This window comes from Muscardinus avellanarius, assembly GCF_963383645.1.
Source record: "Muscardinus avellanarius genome assembly, chromosome: 16".
Lineage (NCBI taxonomy): Eukaryota > Metazoa > Chordata > Mammalia > Rodentia > Gliridae > Muscardinus > Muscardinus avellanarius.
In genome coordinates this window covers 45,768,636-45,776,323 of record NC_137802.1, presented here as the reverse complement: position 1 = coordinate 45,776,323, position 7,688 = coordinate 45,768,636, and positions in this window count along the sequence as shown.

The following is a 7,688-nucleotide window of genomic DNA, read 5'->3' as shown; positions in this document are numbered from 1 at the left end:
TTATTTTCTCAATCTACAGTCTCTTTATGGCAACTACATCCATCTTAACAGTCAAATTTCTGCTTCCTAACACACAAATGCTTTCCAAACCTCTCTCACTTTTTATAAACCCTAGACGTTTTTGAATAATTGCTATGTATGTCAATGGGGTGTACTGATAACAAATCAAATTCAACTCAAAATTCTTCCCTTCGAGGTCACTGCAACTTAGTGAGACTCTGTTTCAAAAATAAAGAATAAGAAATAGGGCTGGGGGTGTAGCTTGGATGTAGAAGGCCCCTGGGTTCCATCCCCAGCACTACAGAAAGAAAGAAAGAAAGAAAGAAAGAAAGAAAGAAAGAAAGAAAGAAAGAAAGAGAGAAAGAAAGAATTTGGGGGAAGAAATGGGGAGATATAGGCTAAAGTGCACAAAGTTGTAAACAGAAAGTACAAATAGAAAGAGTAGCTCTAGAAATCTAATGTACAACATAAAACACTACAGTTAATTATATTATGCACATTTTAGGTACTTTTCTTATAGGTGTGCATAGGCACGCACACACACACTTGCCAAGTAGATAACTGGCTTTAATATAGCAACTAGCTCATTATGTATACACACACGAAAACATATTGCCATATTTTAAATATACACAATTTTAAAAACTGATGAATATGGTAATTTTAAGTAACATAAACAAAGACAAAGGACAAATTAGAAAAAATGCATGACAAGGGGCTATTTTATTAATATATAAAAATTGATAAATTATTTCTACAAAAATCAACACAAAAGTCAGCAATCAATCCTATAAAATATCACTCACAAAAAGAAAGAAAATAGCTCTTAAACAATCATAACATGTATGGAAAAACGGAAACTTTCAAGACTGTAAATCAGTAATATATGTAGAAATCTGGCCATATTTAACCAAGTTTAAAGTATGTGTACTTTAGTATGTATACTAAAATTTAGTAATCTTATTTTATATGGGATTAGATAGGTTTGCATTTGACAGAAAAAAGTCTCACAGAACTATTTATTTGTCCAGTAATAAGTAATATACCTATGTACACATCAGAGCAGGAGTTTTCTCAATTGGAGTGCATCAAAATCATTTCTTAAACAGATTGCTGGCCCCATCCCCAAAGTTGCTTCTGATTCTGAGGTTTGGGCTGTTACAGGAGGTTGTCCTCCCTCCCTGCCTCCCTCCCCCCCTCCCTCCCTTTTTCTTTCTTTTGTGGTACTGGGGATAGAACCCAGGGACATTCTACCTCTGAGCTATACCCCCAGCCCTATTTTTTAGTTTTTATTTTGAAACAGGGTCTCAGTGAGTTGCAAATGGCCCCACTAAGTAGCTGAGGCTGTCCACAAACGCCATCCTCCTGTCTCAGCCTCCTAAATGCTGGGATTACAAGCGTGCACCACCATGCCTGGCAGGAGGCTGTATTTCTAACAAGATGCCAGGTGATCTAGCACTAGCACACCCTATGCTACTCCTAAAAACCATACTGAGAACCACTGCCCTAGAGAAACTACACTTAGGCACAAGAAGACAAAGATAGGAGTGTTCAATGTAATAGCTTGGAAGAGTGAAAACTAGAAACAAACTAAAATTTATTAGTAGGGGAACAGATAACTAAATTGAATTATTTCCACATAATGGAAAACTGTATCTCAGAATTTAGAATGAATAAACTAGTTCCATAACACCTTGAACACCAAGCACAGAGCTAATAAAAAAAGAAAATTTTAGAATGACATGTGCACACAGTAGAGGCAAACACAAAAAGAAGCGCACTAACGTGCTATAGTCAGGCGTTTTTGTTTTTTGGGAAGTACTGGGGATTGAACCCAGGGGCATTCTACCTCGGAGAGATACTCTCAGCCCCATTTTACTCTTTATTTTGGAACAGAATCTCACTAAGTTGCTCTATTTTATTCTGTATTTTGAAACAGAGTGTCACTAAGTTAGATGGCCTCACAAGTTGTTGAGACTGGCGGGGAATCTGGGATCTTCCTGTCTCCCCCTCCCAAGTGCTGGGATTACAAATGTGTGCCATCACGCTCAGCATGTATCAGTTTTATGATCAGAGAAGGAGGGAAAGAATAGGACTGGGTAAAGAATGTAAGACACTTCAACTTTCTCCTGTTTGATTTAAAACAAGGACAATAAGCCAGGTGCATGCTTGTAATCCCAGTACTTAGGAGGCTGAGACAGGAGGATCACAGGTTCAAAGCCAGCCTTGGCAACTTGGTGAGATTCTCATCAACCTAATGAGATCGACCCTAAAACTGGGCTGGAGGTGTAGCTTGGAGGTAGATTGCCTCTGGGTTCCATCCCTATTGCCAAAAAATAAAATAAGATTAAATAAGGACAATATAAAACAAATATGCCAATACAAGTCTCTATTAGGGACAATAGGTACTTTCATATATACTATTCCTTGGGGTGTGTATGTGTGTGTGGAGAGAGTAGTGACAGTGTAAGGATCTGATCTATTTTATCACACATTGTCTAGTTTACAATATCCAAGGAAGAATTTTCTTGTTTGAACACCTGGTTAGTTTTCAGCTGTGGATAGACAACACAATTTTATAACTGACCATGTTGCCATTTACTTGGCTATTAGGAAACCCTAAGAAATTTGCGACTCATCTCTTAAAACTATAGGCTATTTATATGCCTTCTATATATTTTGTATATGATCGTATAGTCTCTGTAACAGCTTTATTTTCTTAACTTCATCATTCCCTTTGTTATAATTCTCTGAACGGTTATCTTTTATGTTAGTATTTTTGCAAAAAGCCAGGCATGGTGGTGCACAATTGTAATACCAACATTTGGGAGGCTCGTGGTTCGCGGACAGCCTCAGCTACTTGGTGAGGCCCTCTGCAACCCAGAGAGACCCTGTTTAAAAATAAAGAATAAAAAATAGGGCTGGGAGTGTAGCTCGGAGGTACCATGCCCCTGGGCTCCATCCCCAGTACCGCAATAAAACAAAAAACAAAAAACAAAAAATGCATTTTTGCAATGTTTCAAATCCCTGGTAGAAAAAGGTACAAATAACAACAACAACAAAATCATTCAATAACAATTCAGTTGACAACATTTGCTGACTACTTAAGTAATAAACACAGGAGGGATTGTAATCCCCATCTCCGTGCTTGGGAGGCTGAGACAGGATCGCACTGGTTTGAAGCCAGCCTCCCTGGCTTAAGAGACCCAGTTTCCAAATGAAAAGGTTAAAAAATAATAGGTCTGGGAGTGTAGCCCGGAGGTAGAAGGGCTTCCAGGAACCCCAGTACCACAAGGAAAAAAAAAAAAAAAAGCTACTCCCTTTGGTTGTAAACATTATCCTATGAGCATTCACAATTAAAGCATCCCATGTAGTCACCTGAAGTCTTATACACGGGATGCGCTGATTCACGTAAGCAACAAACTAAGCACTAAAATGGCACTTAGGCCGGGTGTGGTGGCGCACGCTTGTAATCCCTGCGCTTGGGAGGCAGAGGCAGGAGGATCGAGGCCAGCCGCGCTGGTTTAAGAGACCCTGTTTCAAAAAAAATACAGAAAATAGGTCTGGGAGTGTAGCCCAGAGGTAGAAGGGCTTCCAGGAACCCCAGTACCACCACCAAAAAAAAAAAAAAAAAAAAAAAAAAAAAATGGCGCTTAGGATTTCTTTGTTCATGCACTTCATGATTCCATTGTAACATCAAAAAAAGCGACCAAGGCCGGGCGTGGTGGCGCACGCCTGTAATCCCAGCATTTAGGAGGCTGAGACCAGAGGATCGCGGTTCAGAGACAGCCTCAGCTACTTGGTGAGGCCCTCTGCAACTCAGTGAGACCCTGTTTCAAAATAAAGAATAAAAAATAGGGTTAGGGGTATAGCTCAGAAGTCAAATGCCCTGGTTTCCATCCTCAGACCCGAAAAAAAAAAAAAAAAAAAAAGTAATCAAATGACACTGTGATCACCTCCAAGGGAGGCTTGCAATTGAAAGAAAACACATTCTCACAAAACTGTTTATATGTCTAGTAATTAGGCAATTTTACTAATCCTAGTTACCATTACTGGCCAGAATGAAATTTCAAGATTCCTACTTTCGGGTAAGGTGGCAATGAAGGTGTGAATTTAACATGTTACTTAAGAGCATGAAATCTGGCTCTGAAGGTGTGTGCTACAGGCTCTACTCTGCACTGAGCACTATAAAATATTAATTTGAACTCAAAGTTTAAAAAAACCTTCAAATTTACTCAACAATGAACAATTTACAAGTTGCTAATCCCCCCAAAAGGCCAAATTTTTAAAAAGATTACTTTAAGTGCCTTAATTATTGCTACTGAATCTTGGTCCATTATTATAAACAAGAGGAGGAAAAAGAATACCATTTTGGTCTTGGCCATTTCTTTCTCTCCATTTTTCCCATTTCTGACTTATCTTGTAGCCGTGTGTGTGTGTGTGTGTGTGTGTGTGTGTGTGTGTGTGTGTGTTGTGTGCATCACCAACCATCTTAAAATTTTTAAAAATGTTCAGCCCAGCAGCTAGTAGAACTAGAGACTCAGACTCTCAGGAGCTCTACCCACACAACCTGCTGGGAGGGAAATTGACTAGGACAGCACAAGTCTAATTAATTTCACTCATAGCAGGCACCATGGGCAAAGTGTTCATCAGCAAAGTAGCCTGGTGCTACTTTGCACTCTCTAGCACTTCATGCCAACTGCTGCAGATGCACAGCAAAAAAACAATTTTAGAAGAGATCTATTTGAGGGTCAGAGTCTGAGAATCTTTGCAAGAGACAACTACAGCCAAAACATATTGTTCGTAGCTTCAAACAAGTTAAGACAAGATTATCCAAGTTCTCTAACGAGAAATGTATTTCCCAGAGCTTACCAAACATTCTAGTATTGTTGACAACTCTGAGGCTGAACATATCTGTCACATACCACCATTTATTTTCCTACTTACTCTGTTAAATGGTGGCCTGTGAGAAAAGACCTCTTCTGAGTCACATCATGAAATGTACTTCAAAATATCTCTGTCATCTGTAATACTGCTTAAATTCAAACAAAGCTATGAGTGGTGACACACGCTTGTCATCCCAGTGCTTGGAAGGCTGAGACAGGAGGACTGCGGGTTCACAGCCAGCCTCAGATACTTAGTAAGGCCTTCCACAACTTAGACCCTGTTTCAAAATAAAGAATAAAAAATAAGGCTGGGGATGTAGCTTGGAGGTAGAATGCTCTTGGGTTCAATCCCCAGCACCACAAAAAAAAAAAATTAAAAAAAAAAAAAGTAGTATCAGTTAACAACTAATAGGAATCTCTGAAGGAATGCCTCCTAGCAGGCATTATGAGATGCTATTAACCATTTTTGATAAGATATTTAAGTCAATGATTTCTTTCTTTCTTTCTTTCTTTCTTTCTTTTTTTTTGGTACTGGGGTTCCTGGAACCCCAGGGGTACCTCTGAGCTACACTTCCAGACCCATTTTTATATTTTTTATTTGGAAACAGGGTCTTGTAAGCCAGGGAGGCTGGCTTCAAACCTGCAAGATCCTCCTGTCTCCACCTCCCAAACACAGGGATTACAAGTGTGCGCGACCACGCCCGGCGAGTCAATATGATTTCTAATGAGAAGGTTAAACTCTGGAGGACAGACATTAGAGGAGGGGGTGGGGGGAGGAAGAGAGAAAGAAAACGTGCTGAGCGTGGTGGCGCACACTTCTAATCCCAGCATTCAGGGGGCAGAGACCAGAGGATGGTGGTTAGCAGACAGCCTCAGCTACTTAAGCGAGGCCCTTCGCAACTCAGTGAGACCCTGTTTCAAAATAAAGAATAAAGCCGGCTTTGGCACACGCTTGTAATCTCCACACTTGGGAGGCTGAGTCAGGAGGATCACGGTTCGCGACCATTCTCAGCTACTTAGTGAGGCCCTTTGCAACTCAGTGAGATCCTGTTTCAAAATAAAGAATAAAAAAATAGGGCTGGGAGTGTAGCTCGGAGGTAGAATGCACCTGGGTTGCATTCCCAGTACTGCAAAATAAATAAATAAATAAATTAATTAATTAATAAAGCCGGACGTGGTGGCACACACTTGTAATCCAGCACTTGGGAGGCTAAGACAGAAGGGTCATGGTTCAAGGACACCCTCAGCTACTACTTAGTGAGGCCATTAGCAACTCAGCGAGATTGTGTTTCAAAATAAAGAATAAAAAATAGGGCTGAGAGTGTAGCTCCAAGGTACAATGCCCGTAGGTTCCATCCCCAGTACAAAAAAAAAAAAAAAAAGAAAGAAAGAAAAAAGAAAATGTACTAATGCTGTCATGATATACAAATAATTCTTTGAACTGAACCTACAGTGTTTTTCAATTGAACCTGTACTTCTCTTCTGCCTTCTTTTATACTTATAAACACTTCTGCCTCCAGCAGACTTTAAGCTACATAAACAGAACTTTCAACTGTTTTATCCTTTACCACTTAGCACACTGCCTGAAACTAAATGTATTCACTCCGTAAAAATATTTTGATGACTAAAACACATATCCATGCATTCAAGTTCATCACTTTTCTGATTTTTGTTGTTTCACGTATTTCTAAAACAGCCTTTTTAAATTTTTTGTAGTGCTGGGTGGGGATTGAATTCAAGGTTCCATCACATGCTAGGCAAGTACTTTACCACTGAGCTACATCCCTAGCCCTAAAACACCCTTTTAAAATTGCTGAGCATTTAAGATTTGCACTGTAATTAGGATCATTAATTTATTCTTTTGGATAAATTACAATGCCCCAAACTCTTAGCCTGGTACTTTCAAATTCCAGCTTCAATAGAAGTGAGTTAGAAAACAAAACAAAAGAAACAAAACGGAAAATACTAAGTATATCTTCATTCTAAAAGGGGAGAAAGACTGGTTGTAATTTCCTTCATTCTAGAAACACAAATCAGTAAATATGGACCACACACACACACACACACACACACACACACACACGTTAGAATTCTTTTTTTTTTTTTTTTTTGGTGGTACTGGGGTTCCTGGAAGCCCTTCTACCTCCGGGCTACACTCCCAGACCTATTTTTACATTTTCATTTTGGAAACAGGGTCTCCTAAGCCAGCGCACGGCTGGCTTCGAACCTGCGCGATCCTCCTGTCTCCGCCTCCCAAGCTCGGGGATTACTAGCGTGCGCCACCACGCCCGGCTAGAATTCTTTCAAGATAGAGAAATTTCCTGTACAGCTGAGTCTGGAGGCCTACATCTATAATCCAATCCAAGCTATCTGGAAGACTGAAGCAAGAGGATCTCAAGTTTAAGGCTAGTCTGGGAAATAGAGCGAGACTCAGTCTCATAAATAAAAAGGGTAAGCAGGGCATGGTAGTGCACGCATGTAATCCCTGCACTTGGGAGGCTGAGACAGGAGGATCGCACAGGTTCAAACCAGCCTCAGCTACTTAGGCTCTTGGCAACTTAGTGAGACACTGTTTCCAAATAAAATGCAAAAAAATAGGTCTGGGAGTATAGCCTCTGGGTTCCACCCCCAGTACCACAAAATGATGATGATGATGATGACGACGACGACGACGACGATGATGATGGAGGGAATGTCCCAATGGTTAACCTGTAGCACATGCAGGAAGGCGAGAACATTCTCTTAAGTGTTACATAGACAGCACGTGCAGTCAACTTGTGTGTCTTTCACTGGTTTTCCCTA